This window comes from Equus przewalskii, chromosome 19 (genome assembly GCF_037783145.1).
Source record: "Equus przewalskii isolate Varuska chromosome 19, EquPr2, whole genome shotgun sequence".
Lineage (NCBI taxonomy): Eukaryota > Metazoa > Chordata > Mammalia > Perissodactyla > Equidae > Equus > Equus przewalskii.
Genome location: NC_091849.1, coordinates 31,573,823 through 31,588,620, shown reverse-complemented (window position 1 = coordinate 31,588,620; position 14,798 = coordinate 31,573,823). Strand labels below are relative to the sequence as shown.

General features: G+C 39.4%; 1 pseudogene; it reads left to right on the top strand.

The window, feature by feature from the left end:
• LOC103544262 (spliceosome RNA helicase DDX39B-like) overlaps window positions 1-14,798 on the top strand; it is a 137,279-nt pseudogene that overhangs the window by 113,168 nt on the left and 9,313 nt on the right.

The following is a 14,798-nucleotide window of genomic DNA, read 5'->3' as shown; positions in this document are numbered from 1 at the left end:
CCAGCAGCTCCTCATGCAGTTCCAAAGTCAGTCATAGGGGAAAAGAGGCTGCCTGCTCATGCATGTATCCTCCCTGCATCCCCCTGGTAGCATGATCCTATATAAACCATTTCCTTTTTTTTTTTTTTTTTGATGAGGAAGATTGGCCCTGAGTTAACATCTGTTGCCAATCTTCCTCTTTTTGCTTGAGGAAAATTGTCACTGAGCTAGCATCTGTGCTGGTCTTCCTACATTTTGTATGTGGGACATTGCCACAGCATGGCTTGATGGTGTGTAGGTCCGTGCAAGGGATCCAAACCTGTGAACCCCAGGCCACTGAAGCAGAGCTCTCCAACTTAACCACTATGCTGCTAGGCCAGCCATTTCCATTTTTTAATGGAACTCTTCTGGGCACTGTCCTTTCAATGTTTCTTCAACATTATTCAAGACAACATGGGTATTTCAGGTTCAGAATCATTTTGTGTCTTTCAGTCATAAGGGTAGTTTCAATTAATGTCTTATAGTAAGCCAGTAGCTGCTCCTCAAATGGAAATTCTCTAGTTGAAAGTTCCATTAGTCATCACTAGGAGATACTCAGGAGCTTCTCCCTGAGCTCCAGTACCCACCCCATGCGGTTATTGTACAGAGAGTGCATCTGCACTGCACTCCAGCTTCTGTTCTACACTGTTTGGTTTACACTGAACATATCCAATTAATATTACTTGAAGGGTGGATTTGCATGCCTTCTTTTTTATAATACTAGTAAGGGAAAGTGTTCTCCAGTCAGAGATAATATCCATTCCCGTAAAACATTCAGGTAAAGGAGACATAACGTCTTCACTTAAAGCCTGTTCAACATTCCATTTTCAACCAAATTGTCACTGTAGTTCTATCAACTCTTACACATCTGTATTCTCTCATCCTTATTGTAGCCCACAGTAGGACTTCACCAGTGGGTTTTGGTGTCAAAGGGTGTGGGGCTCCATGTAAAGGAGCCAACCTAGACCATTTTACCCACTCTTTTGTATAAGGCGTTGGGTCCCCAGTGAGAGGTTGAGCCAAACTCCACTGGCTCTTTAGCGAATCATTTATTTACTTATATATGTATTTATTTATTTTGGTAATGTTGTTTATAACATTATGCAAATTTCAGGTGTACATCATTATATTTTGATTCCTGTGTAGCTTACATCATGTTCACTACCCAAAGACTAATTACAATCCATCACCACACACATGTACCTAATCACCTCTTTCGCCCTCTTCCCTCCACCCTTCCCCTCTGGTAACCACCTATACAATCTCTGTCTCAATTTGTTCGTTTGTAGTTGTTTTTTTTTTAAAGATTTTATTTTTTTCCTTTTTCTCCCCAAATCCCCCCAGTACATAGTTGTATATTCTTTGTCGTGGGTCCCTCCAGTTGTGGCATGTGGGACGCTGCCTCAGCGTGGTTTGATGAGCAGTGCCATGTCCGCGCCCAGGATTCGAACCAACGAAACACTGGGCCGCCTGCAGCGGAGCTCGTGAACCTAACCACTCGGCCACGGGGCCAGCCCTTGTTTGTAGCTGTTTTTATCTTCTACCTTTGAGTGAGGTCCTACAGTATTTGACTTTTTCCCTCTGACTTATTTCGCTTAGCATAATACCCTCAAGGTCCATCCATGTTGTCACAAATGGCTGGATTTCATCATTTCTTATGACTGAGTAGTATTCCATTGTGTATATATACTGCATCTTCTTCATCCATTCATCCCTTGATGGGCATCTAGGTTGCTTCCAAGTCTTGGCTATTGTGAATAATGTTGCAATGAACATAGGAGTGCATGTGTCTCTACACATTCATGTTTTCATGTTCTTTGGATAAATACCAAGCAGTGGAATAGCTGGATCATATGGTAGATCTATACTTAATTTTTTGAGGAATTTCCGTACTGTTTTCCCTAGTGGCTGTACCAGTTTTCACTCCCACTAGCAGTGTATGAGGGTTCCCTTCTCTCCACATCCTCTCCAACACTAGTTGTTTTCTCTCTTGTTAATCATAGCCATTCTGATGGGAGTGAGGTCATATCTCATTGTAGTTTTGATTTGCATTTCCCTGATAGTTAATAGTGTTGAACATCCTTTCATGTGCATATTGGCCATCTGTATATCTTCTCTGGAGAAATGTCTGCTCATATCTTTTGCCTATGTTTTAATTGGGTTGTTAGATTTTTTGTTGTTCAGATCTATGAGTTCCTTATATATTTTGGATATTAACCCCTTATCAGGTATATGGTTTGCAAATATCTTCTCCAAATTGTTAGGTTTTCTTTTCATTTGGTTGATGGTTTCCTTTGCTGTGCAGAAGCTTTTTAGTTTGATGTAGTCCCATTTGTTTATTTTTTCTATTGTTTCCCTTGCCTGGTCAGGCATGGTCCTTGAAAATATGCTGCTAAGACCGTTGTCGAAGAGTGTACTGTCTATGTTTTCTTCTAGAACTTTCATGGTTTCAGGTCTTACATTCAAGCCTTTAATCTATTTTGAGTTAATTTTTGTGTATACTGTAAGATAATGGTCTACTTTCATTCTTTTTCATGTATCTCCCGGTCTTCCCAACCTCATTTATTGAAGAGACTTTCCTTTCCCCATTGTATGTTCTTGTCTCTGTTGTCAATAATTAGCTTTCCATAGATGTGTGGGTTTATTTCTGTGCTCTCAGTTCTGTTCCATTGATCTCTGTGTCTGTTTTTGTGCTAGTACCAGGCTGTGTTGGTTACTATAGCTTTGTAGTATACTTTGAAATGAAGGAGTATGATACCTCCAGCTTTGTTCTTTTTTCTCAGGACTCCTTTGGCTATTCAGGGCCTTTTGTTGTTCCATATAAAGTTTAGGATTCTTTGTTCTATTTCTGTGAAAAATGTGGTTGGAACTTTGATAGACATTGCATTGAATCTGTAGATTGCTTTATCAAGTATGGACATTTTATATCTTTTCATTTCTTTGTGTCTTCTTCAATTTCTTTCAGCAATGTTTTAATAGTTTTCAGTGTACAGATCTTTCACCTCTTTGGTTAAGTTTATTCATAGTTATTTTATTCTTTTTGTTGCAATTGTAAGTGGGATTCTATTCTTAATTTCTCTCTCTGCCACTTCACTTTTTAATGTGTAGAAATGCAACTGATTTTTGTATGTTGATTTTGTGTCCTGCAACTTGACCATATTCATTTATTGTTCCTAAAAGATTTTTAGTGGATGCTTTGGGGTTTTCTTTATATAAAATCATGTCATCTGCAAATAGTGACAGTTTCCAATTTGGATCCCTTTCATTTCCTTTTCTTGCCTGATCGCTCAGGTTAGAACTTCCAATACTATGTTAAATTAGAGTGGTGAAAGTGGGAATCCTTGTCTGGTTCCTGTTCTTAGAGGTTAGCTTTCAATTTTTCTCCATTGAGAATGATATTAGCTGTGGGTTTGTTGTATATGGTCTTTATTATGTTGAGGTATTTTCCTTCTATACCCATTTTATTGAGAGTTTTTATCATAAATGGATGCCGTATCTGGTCAAATGCATTCTCTGCATCTATTGAGATGATCATGTGATTTTTATTCTTCATTTTACTAATGCGGTGTATCATGTTGATTGATTTGTGGATGTTGAACCATCCTTGCATCCCTGGAATAAATTTCACTTGATCATGGTGTATGATCTTTTTAATGTATTGTTGTATTCGATTTGCTAGTATTTTGTGGAGGATTTTTGCATCGATGTTCATCAGTGATATTGGCCTGTAATTTTCTTTTTTTGTGTTGTCCTTGTCTGGTTTTGGTATCCGTATAATGTTGGCATCGTGGAATGAGTTAGAAAGCTTCCTCTCCTCTTCAATTTTTTGGAAGAGTTTGAGAAGGATAGGCATTAAGTCTTCTTTGAATGCTTGGTAGAATTCCCCAGGGAGACCATCTGGTCTTAGACTCTTATTTTTTAGGAGATTTTGGATTACTCTATCAATCTCCTTACTGGTGATTGGTCTATTCAAATTCTCTATTTCTTCTTGATTCAGTTTTTGAAGGTTGCATGATGCTAAGAATGTATCCATTTCATATAGATTTTCATAGTATTCTCTTATAATCTTTTGTATTTGTGAGGTGTCTGTTGTAATTTCTCCTCTTTCATTTATGATTTTATTTACTTGAGCCTTCTCTCTTTTTTTCTTGGTGAGTTTAGCTAAAGGTTTGTCAATTTTGTTTATCTTTTCAAAGAACAAGCTCTTGGTTTTGTTGATTTTTTCTATTTTTTTAGTCTGTATTTCATTTATTTCTGCTCTGATTTTTATTATTTCCTCCCTTATACTGATTTTGGGTTTTGTTTGTTCTTCTTTTTCTAGTTCTTTCAGGTGCACTGTTAGATTGTTTATTTGAGATTTTTCTTGTTTGTTGAGGTAGGTCTGTATTGCTATAAACTTCCCTCTTAGAACTGCTTTTGCTGTGTCCCATAAATCTTGGCATGTCAGATTTTGATTCTCATTTGTCTCCAGCTTTTTAAATTTCCCCTTTGATTTTTTCATTGACCCAACCATTGTTCAGTAGCATGTTGTTTAATCTCCACATATTTGTGGCTCTTCTGAGTTTCTTCCTGTGGTTGATTTCCAGTTTCATACCTTGGTGGTCAGAAAAGATGCTTGGTATTATTTAAGTCTTCTTAAATTTATCAAGACTTGTTTTGTGGCCTAATATGTGATCAGTCCTGGAGAATGTTCCATGTGCATTTGAAAACAATGTGTATTCTGTGGTTTTTGGATGGAATGTTCTGTGTGTATCTACTAAGTCCCTCTGGTCTAATGTGTCGTTTAAGGCCAATGTTTCCTCATTGATGTTCTTTTTGGATGATCTATCCATTGGTGTAAGTGGAGTGTTAAAGTCCCCTCCTATTATTGTGTTGCTGTCTATTTCTCCTATGTCTGGTAATAATTGCTTTATATATTTAGGTGCTTCTATATTGGAGGCATAGATATTTACTACTGTCATATCCTCTTGTTGGATTGTTCCCTTTATCATTATGTCATGCTCTTCTTTGTCTCTTGTTACAGTTTTTGTTTTAATGTCTATTTTGTCTGATATAAGTATTGCTACCTCACCTTTCTTTACATTGCTATTTGCATGGAGTACATTTTTCCATCCCTTCACTTTCAGTTTGTGAGTGTCTTTAGGTCTGAAGTGCGTCTCTTGTATGCAGCATATATATGGGTCTTGTTTTTTATCCACTCTGCCATCATGTGCCTTTTCATTGGAGCATTTAGTCCACTGACATTTTGAGTAGCTATTGGTAAGTTTGTACTTACTGCCATTTTGTTACTTTTTTTCTGCGTCTTTTAGTAGTTCTTCTCTGTTCCTTTCTTCTTCTCTTTTTCTCTTCCCATGTCGTTTGATGGATCTCTTTAGTATTATTTTTGGGTTCCTTTCTCTTATTTTTTTTGTTTATTTGTTAAAGGTTTGTGGTTTGTGATTACCATGAAGTTCATGTAGAATAACCTACATATATAGCAATCTATATTAAGTTGATGGTCTCTTTAGTTTGACCTCTTTCTAAAATTTCTACTTTTTACTGCTCTCCTTCCATATTTTATGTTTTTGATCTGATATCTAACTTCTTTGTGTGTGTGCTTGTGTATCTGTTACCCTCTTATCATTGAAATAGGTAATTTTAGTACTTTTGTCCTTTGACCTTCATGTTATCTTCATAGGTGGTTAATCTGCTACGTTTACTGTATTTTTGGCTTTACCAGTGATTTTATTGTCTTTTTTTTTTGATAATTTTCTTATTCCTATTTATGGCCTTCTCTTTCCCTCTTAAATAAGTCCTTTTAGCATTTCTTGTAGAACTGCTTTCTTGGTGAGAAACTCCTTTAATTTTTGCTTGTCTGGAAAACTCTTTAGCACTCCTTCCATTCTGAATGATAACCAGCTGGGTAGAGTATTCTTGGGTGTAGGTTTTTTCCTTTCAGCACTTTAAATATATCATGCCACTCCCTTCTAGCCTGTAAGGTTTCTCCTGAGAAGTCAGCTGATAGCCGTATGGGATTTCCTTTGTGTGTTACTTGTTCCCTTTCTCTTGTGGCTTTTAGGATTCTCTATCTTTAATTTGGGACATTTTAATTATAATGTGTCTTGGTGTGGGCCTCTTTGGGTTCATCTTGTTTGGTGCTCTCTGTGCTTCCTGTTTTTGGATGTCTGTTTCCTTCCTTAGGTTAGGGAAGTTTTAGCTATTATTTTTTCAAATAGATTATCTGCTCCTTTGTCTCTCTCTTCTCGTTCTGGGACACCTATAATACTAATGTTAGTGTACTTGATGTTGTCCCAGAGTTCCCTTAGACTGTTCTCATTCTTTTAATTCTTTATCTGTTCAGTTTGGGTGATTTCCTCTAGTCTTTTGTCCAGCTTGCTGATCTTTTCTTCTGTATCATCTACTCTGCCATTGAGTCCCTCTAGTGAATTTTTCATTTCCAGTATTGTGTTCTTCATTTCTGATTGGTTCTTTTTTGTATTTTCCAATTCTTTGCTGACATTCTCACTGTGTTCATCCATTCTTCTCCCAAGATCAGTGAGCATACTTATGACCTTTTGTTTGAACCCTTCATCAGGTCAATTTTTTATTTCTGTTTAATTTAGTTCTTTTTCAGGGATCTTGTCCTGTTCCCTTACTTGAAACATATTCCTCTGCCTCCTCATTTTACTTATTTCTTTGTGTTTTTATCTATGTATTGGGTGAGTCAGCTTTGTCTTCTGATCTTGGAGAGGTGGCCTTATATGAGAGATGCCATATGAAACCCAGCAGTTTGGTTCCCTCTTGTCACCAGTTCCAAATGTTCCAGGAGTAACACTTGTGTAGACTATGTGTGTCCTTCTGTTGTGACAGAATTGCTCTTTGTGCAGGTGCCCAGAGAGGATAGGCTGTTCCCCTGGCTGGCCGGTTGTAATTCTCAGCTGCATTTGGCTGCTATGGACCATTCAATCACTTTATTGGGCATGGGGAGCCCCAGCACAGTTGGCTGCAAGGTGTAATAGCACACTCCTGTTGCAGCTGTTCTATTAAGTGAGTTGACCCTCAGCATGGCTGGTTGCTAGGCTCAAGGGCTTAAACTTGCTGTAGGCCTCTGACCTATAAGGCTGATGTCAGGTCTCTCAGGATTGCGGCTGAGGGGGGATGGCCCCAGGCACAAGAGCACCCAATTCTTTCAGGCTTTGGAAAGTGGGGTTGATCTTTTATGTGACTGAGAAGCTGAAGTCTTCTGCAGCTAAGTCCCACTGCCCACAGGTCCACACACACTGTCAACACAGTCCTGCCCCATGCACATGCCCTTACCCCCTGAAGCAGACCCACACACTCCACCCACTACTTGCATATGTCCTGCCCCTCAGAGGCAGACTCACTCTCCTGGGTGCAGAGAATCCAGGCACTGTGCCTATGCTGGCCCACAAGTTGCCTGAGGGCTTGCTGTTGGGTGTGGCCAGTTCCTAGCACAGGTTGCCTGCCTTTGCTGAACTGGGTTAAATCAGTGCTCTAGTGGGCAGGGAAGACCCCTGGGCTAACAGGCCAGGGGGAGATCTCCAATGGTGTCTTCCAGTGTCTGTGTCAGCATGCCTGTAATAGGTCACATTAATGGCTGCTGCCAATGTCTCTGTTCCTGGAGAGGTCTCACCAGAGCCTATCAAGTGAGTCTCTTTTCACAAAAGAACTGTGCACCTTTCTTTCTGGTGATTTTAGATTGCTTTCTCAAAATGGTGAATTTGTATGTGGGCTCTTTAAGAGCCAGCTTTATTTTCTCTTCTGTCTGATAGCTTTCCTGGGGGTATTCCAGGTTGTTATTAGTAGCCAGAAAAGCAATATATTATGAAACATGTTCTGTTGTGCTGAGGCCAGTGGATGCCTATAGCAGTAATGTTCCCCTGCTCAGGTCCTCTACTCCGCCAGGGATGGCTGCATACCTTAGGAGTGCTCCTGGCTGCCTGTGAAGTGCTACAGCTTGTGAAGGTGTCTTTTTTCTCTCCAGAAAGTAATTCCTGCCTCTCCCACCTCAGTCAGGACTGTCCCTTCTTGCACGGGTTCTTTTTATCCAGTTTTCAATTCTCTTGCAGGAGTAATTGTTCCAAGAGTAGTTGTGAATTGGTTGTGGGAGGAGGTGAGTTCAAAGTCTGCCTATGCCACCATCTTGACACCTCTACCCTGTTAATCTGATTTATTACCACTGGCCCCCTGCCCCCCTTTTTAAAAGTATGCTTTTCAGTGAGGGAAATTGACCCTGAGCTAACATCTTTTGCCAATCTTCATCTTTTTTTTCCTCCCCAAAGCCCTGGTACATATTTGTATATTCTAGTTGTAAGTCCTTCTAGTTCTATTTGGGATGCCACCACAGTGTGGCTTGATGAGTGATGTGTAGGTCTGTGCCCAGAATCTGAACCAGTGAATCCCAGGCTGCCAAAGCAGGGCAAGTGAACTTAACCACCATGCTGCCGGGCCAACCCCTATTCCATTTCTTAGTAATCGTCTGTATTAGGGCTTTCAAGAAATGGAACCAATAGATTATATATGAACTGATATGATATATATAATATGATATAAGGAATTGGCTCATGTGATTGTGGAGGTTGAGAAGTCCCATGATCTGCCGTCTGCAAGCTGGATTCCAAGGAAGGCCAGTGGTGTAATTCAGTTTGAGTCCAAAGTCCTGAGAACAGGGGAGCCAATGGTGTAAAAGATCCCATGCTGGGGTCAGAGGATTGATGTTCCAACTCCTGCAATCAGGCAGAAAATGGGGTGAATTCTCCCTTCGTCCACTTTTTGTTCTATTCAGGCTCTCAATGGATTGGATCATGCCCACTCACACTGGGGAGTCCAGTCTGCTTTACTGGGTCCACTGACTCAAGTACAATCTCATCTGGACACACTCTCAGACACACTCAAAACTAATGATTAGCCAAATATCTGGGCACCCTGTGACCCAGTCAAGTTGACATATAAAATTAGCCATCACAAGTCCATCCCTTGTCTACCTGTCACGGATATGTTTCTCCTTAAGCCATACTTAATCTCCAAATAAGGACAATAACAAGGTCATCATTTCACTTAACATTATTCAAGTATCCTGCATACAACTGAAAATGCACTAAACTCTTTCCCAGAGAGGAAGTAAAGTCATTGAGTTATGTTTAGTTTTCTCCTTGTAAATACTATAATGTAAAATTAATAGTACTTAAATACTATGATATAAAGTGAATACATCTTATGTTACGTGATAAGGGAATAAGAGAGCAAAGAAAACAAACGTATTATACACACACTCACACAGTCACTATTCATAACAAAATAAAAAGGAAATACTAAAGACAATTACAGTCCTTGTTTCTTTAACTGATAACATGGTTATAGTTGGTACTTATAACTACCTTCTTCCACAATCCACTCCGTATCCTTTGCCTTCAGTAAGTACTTTAGCTGGTCATGGTCCTTTACCTGGTAAGGTGAACCAAACCTTCATTATGAAGGGTCTGGGGCATTTGTAGTCTTTCTTGGTCTGAGTTTTTTAGTTTTCCATTGTCCTTGATCACAGGGCATAGTCATACTAAAAGACACCATAAGGATTCTCCTGTGTTCCAGACACACCCTTTCTTACCTCCACTGTAGAATAGTAGTCCAATTTCTCCTTGGTAGTCAGGATCAATCACCTCACCTAGGACTGTAACTCCATTCTTTGCCTGTTGATTCAGAGACAGGAGGAGCCCAAAGTGGCCAGATGGAAGTCCCAGCTTCTGGTTCAATGGAATCCTTGTTGTGTCTCTTGATGGAAGCATTCCTCCTTCTGGAGCTAAGACCTCTAGACCAGCAGAGCATAAAGTTGTGGGAACAGGAGGAAAAATTTTGCTGGTGGGTCACTAGGGGTAATAGTGAGTAGTGCCACTCCCTTTTCCACCTGTTGGTTCCTAGACCCATGCATTCCTGGCTATGGGAGAAACAGCATCATATATTGGACTCTGATTCAAATGATATACAGTCACCTGGAGAACCTTGCCCCAGCCCTGCAAGGTATTGTGACCTAGTTGGTACTATAACAGAGTTTTCAAAAGGCCGTTCTACCATTATATCAAGCCAGTTGCTTCAGGATGGTGGAGAATGTGGTAAGACCCTTGAATTCTGTGAGCATGGGCTCATGGCCACACTTCTTTTGCTGTGAAATGAGTTCCTTGATCAGAAACAATGCTGTGTGCAATAGCATAATGGTGGATAAGGCATTCTGTAAGTCCACAGATGGTAGTTTTGGCAGAAGCATTGCCTGCAGGGAAGGCATATCTGCATTGAGAGTAACTGTCTACTCCACTAAGGACAAAATGCTGCCCCCTCCATGATGGAAGGAGTTTAGTGTAATCAACCTGCCACTAGGAAGCTTGGTGACACCCAAGGGTACCATATCAGGGACTCAGTGTTGGTCTCTGCTGCTGGCAGATTGGACACTCAGTAATTGCATTAGTCTGCTTAACCTTGGTGAGTGGAAGCCCATGTTGCTGACCCCACACGTAACCTCCATCCCTGCCACCATGGTCACTTTGTTTATGAGCCCATTGGAGGATTCAGAATGTGGCTGGGGAAAGAGGTCAACAGAATTGTTCATCCTATCCACTTGATTATTAAAATCTTCCTCTGCTGAGGTCACCCTTTGGTGAGCATTCACATGGAACACAAATATCTTCACATTATTTACCCATTCAGAGAGGTCTATCTACATACCTCTTCCTCAAATTTCCTTATCACCAGTTTTCCAATCATGTTCCTTCCACATCCCATCCAGCCAAGTCATCGACTACAGCCCATGAATCTGTATAAAATTTCACATTTGACCATTTCTACTGCCAAGCAAAGTGAACAACCAGGTGACTGCTTGAAATTCTGCCCTCTTTGGAGGATTTCCCTTCACCACTGTCCTTCAGGGGAGTCCCAGAGGGGAGCTGTATTTCTTCAGCTGTCCACTTTCAGGTACTGTCTGCATATTGTGCAGAAGCATTTATAAACGAGGCCTGAGTCATCTCTTCCCCAGTCAACTGATCATAGGGAAATCCCAATGAAGTCATAGGTGCAGGCTGGGAGAGAGACAAGGTAGTGTAGCAGGACTATAGAAGGTAGTGGGGACCATGGGAATTTGGATCACTTCTTCATGTACCTTACTTGTGCCTTCTGGATCTGCTCATGTTCAATCATGTTTATACCAGTTCCATTGGATGATAGAGTGCTACTGTGCATGCCCAACTTTATGGCTTGGGGGATTAGACAACATCCAGTTTATGATAAGCAACTCAGGTTGCATGGTGACTTGGTGGCCCATGGTTCTGTGTTCAGTCTCTAGTCAAACACAGTAACAGGCCAAGAGCTTTTTCGCAAAAGGGGAGTAGTTATCTGTGGAGGGTGGCAGGGCTTTGCTCTAAAATCCTAAGTGCCTGCACTATGAGTCTCCTGTAGGGGCCTGCCAAAGGCTCCAAACAGTATCTCTGCCTGTTACTGATACTTCAAGCACCATTGGAATAGCTGGATCATGTGGATCAAGCAGCAGAGCAGCTTGCACAGTAGCCTGAACCTGTTGCAGAGACTTGTCTTGTTCTGGGCCCCACTCAAAACTATCAACCTTTCAGGTCATTCCAAAAATCGGCCAGAATAACACACCCAAAGGAGAAATACGTTGCCTCTAAAATCCAAGGAGGCCTACTAGGTGTTGTGCCTCCTTTTTGGTTGTAGGAGGGGCCAAATACAACAACTTATCCTTCACCTTAGAAGGGAGACCTGCTTTCTCCAGCTTTATTGCAATATAATTGACGTATAACATTGTGTGAGTATAAAGTGTACAACGTCATGATTCAATACATGTATGTTTTCAAAATGGTTACCACAATAGAATTAGTTAACACCTCCATCACTTGTTGCAATTATCTCTTTCTTTTCCTTTTTTTGGTATTGAGAACACTTAATTTACTCTCTTAGCAACTTTCAAGTATACAATATAGTATTGTTAACTGTAGTCACCATGCTGCACATTAGATCCTCAGAACTTTTTCAGTTTGTAAGTGGAAATTTGTACCCTTTCACCAACATCTCCCCATTTCCCCTACCCCCATCTCCTGGCAACCACCATTCTACTCTCTGTTTCTATGAGTTTGGCTTTTTTAGATACCACATGTAAGTGAGGTATGCAGTATTTGTCTTTTTCTGTCTAACTTATTTCATTTAGTATAATGCCCTCAGGGTCCATCCATGTTGTTTCAAATGGCAGGATTTCTTTCTTTCTCATGGCTGAATAACATTCCTTTGCATATATGTACACCACATCTTCTTTGTCCATTTGTCCATGGACGGACATTTAGACTGTTTCCATATGTTGGCTATTGTGAATAATGCTGCAATGAACATGAGAGTGTAGATATCTTTTTGAGATCCTGATTTCATTTCCTTTGGATATATACCCAGAAGTGGGACTGCTGGATCATATAGTAGTTGTGTTTTTAATTTTTTGAGGAACCTCCATACTATTCTCCATAACAGCTGTACCAATTTACAATCTCATCAACGGTGCACAAGTGTTCCCTTTTTTCCACATCCTCACCAAGACTTATGCCTTGTCTTTTTGATAGTTGTCGTTCTAACACATCTGAGGTGATATGTCATTGTGGTTTTGATCTGCATTTCCCTGATGATTAGTGATGTTGAGCATCTTTTTATGTACCTGTTAGCCATTTGTATGTCCTCTTTGGAAAAATGTCTGTTCAGGTTCTCTGCCCATTTTCTAATCTAATTGTTTTAGTTGTTTTTGCTATTGAGTTGTATGAGTTCTTTATATATTTTGGATGTTAACCCCTTATCAGATAGATGGTTTGCAAATATTTTCTCCCACTCTATAGGTTGCCTTTTCATTTTGTTTATTGTTTCTTTTGCTGTGCAGGAACTTTTAGTTTGATGCAGTCCCAGTTATTTATTTTTGCTTTTTTTACTTTTGCTTTTGGTGTCATATCCAAAAACTCACTGCCAAGACCAAAGTCAAGAAGGTTTTTCTCCATGTTTTCTTCTAGGAGTTTGACTATTTCAGGTCTTGCATTTAAGTCTATAATCCATTTTGAGTTAGTTTTTGTTGATACTGTGAAGTAGGGGTCCAATTTTATTCTTCTGCATGTGACTATCCAATTTTTCAAACATTATTTATTGGAGAGACTATCATTTCCCTGCTGAACATTCTTGACTCTTATAAAATATTAGTTGATGTACACATATGTGTGGGTTTATTTCTGGGCTCTTGATTCTGTTACATTGTCCTGTGTCTATTTTTATGCCAGTACCATACTATTTTGATTATTATAGCTTCGTAATATAGTTTAAAATCAGAAAGTGTGATGACTCCAGCTTTGTTCTTTTTTCCTCAGGATTGCTTTGGCTATTTGGGATCTTTCGTGGTTCTATACAAATTTTAGGATTGTTGGTTCTCTTTCTGTGAATAGAACTTTGGAATTTTGATAGGGATTGCATTGAGTCTGAGATTGCTTTAGGTGGTATGGACAACTTGACAGTATTAAATCTTCCACTCCAAGAAAATGGGATATTTTTCCATTTATTGGTGTCTTCTTCAATTTGTTTCATCAAAGTCCTATAGTTTTCACTGTGTGGATCTTTCGCTTCCTATTGTAAATTGGATTGTTTTCTTCATTTATTTTTCAGATATTTTGCTGTTGGTGTATAGAAATGCAAGTGATTTCTGTAAACAAAAGTCAGTAGCTTTCCCATATAACAGCATGAACAAATAGAATTTGAAGTTAAAGACACAACACTATTTACATTTCACCCCCCCCCCAAACTGAAATACTTAGGTATAAATCTAACAAAAGATGTGTATGACCTATATGAGGAAAGTTACAAACTCTGATGAAAGAAATCAAAAAAGAACTAAATAAATGGAGAGGCATTCCATGTTCATGGATAGAAATATGCCAATATTCCCAATTAGTGAAGATTTCAGTTCTTCCCAAATTGATCTATGGATTCAATGTAATCCCAATCAAAATCCCAGCTAGTTATTTTATATGAACAAAATAATTCTAAAGATTGTCTGGAGAGGCAAAATACCCTAATAACCAACCCAATATTGAAGGAGAGGAACAAATTTGGAAGACTGACACTACCCAACTTCAAGACTTATTATAAAGCTACAGTAATCAAGACAGTGTGGTATTGGTGAAAGAATAGACAAATAGATCAATGGAACAGAATTGAGAGCCCAGAATAGACACACATCAATATAGTCTACTGATATTTGACAAGTAGCAAAGGCAATACAATGGAACAAAGATAGTCTTTTCAACAAATGGTGCTGGAATAACGGGATGACATTCACATGCAAAAAATGAATGTTGACACAGATCTTAACCCTTCACAAAATTTAACTCAAAGTGGATCATAGACCTACATGCAAAATGCAAAACTATAAAACTAAAAGATAACGTAGGGGAAAATCTGTATGGCCTTGGGTATGGTGATGACTTGTTAGATACAATACTAAAGGCGCGATCCATGAAAGAAGTAATTAATAAGCTGGATTTCATGAAAATTAAAAATTTCAGCTCTGTGAAAGACAATGTTAAGAGAATGAGAAGACAAGCCACAGAATGGGCAAAAATATTTGCGAAAGACACATCTGATAAAGGTCTGTTACCTAAAATATACAAAGAAGGGTTAAAACTCAACAGTAAGAAAACAAACAACCTGTCTGAAAAATAGGGCAAGGACCTTAGCAGTGATACATCATCAAAGAAGATATACAGGTG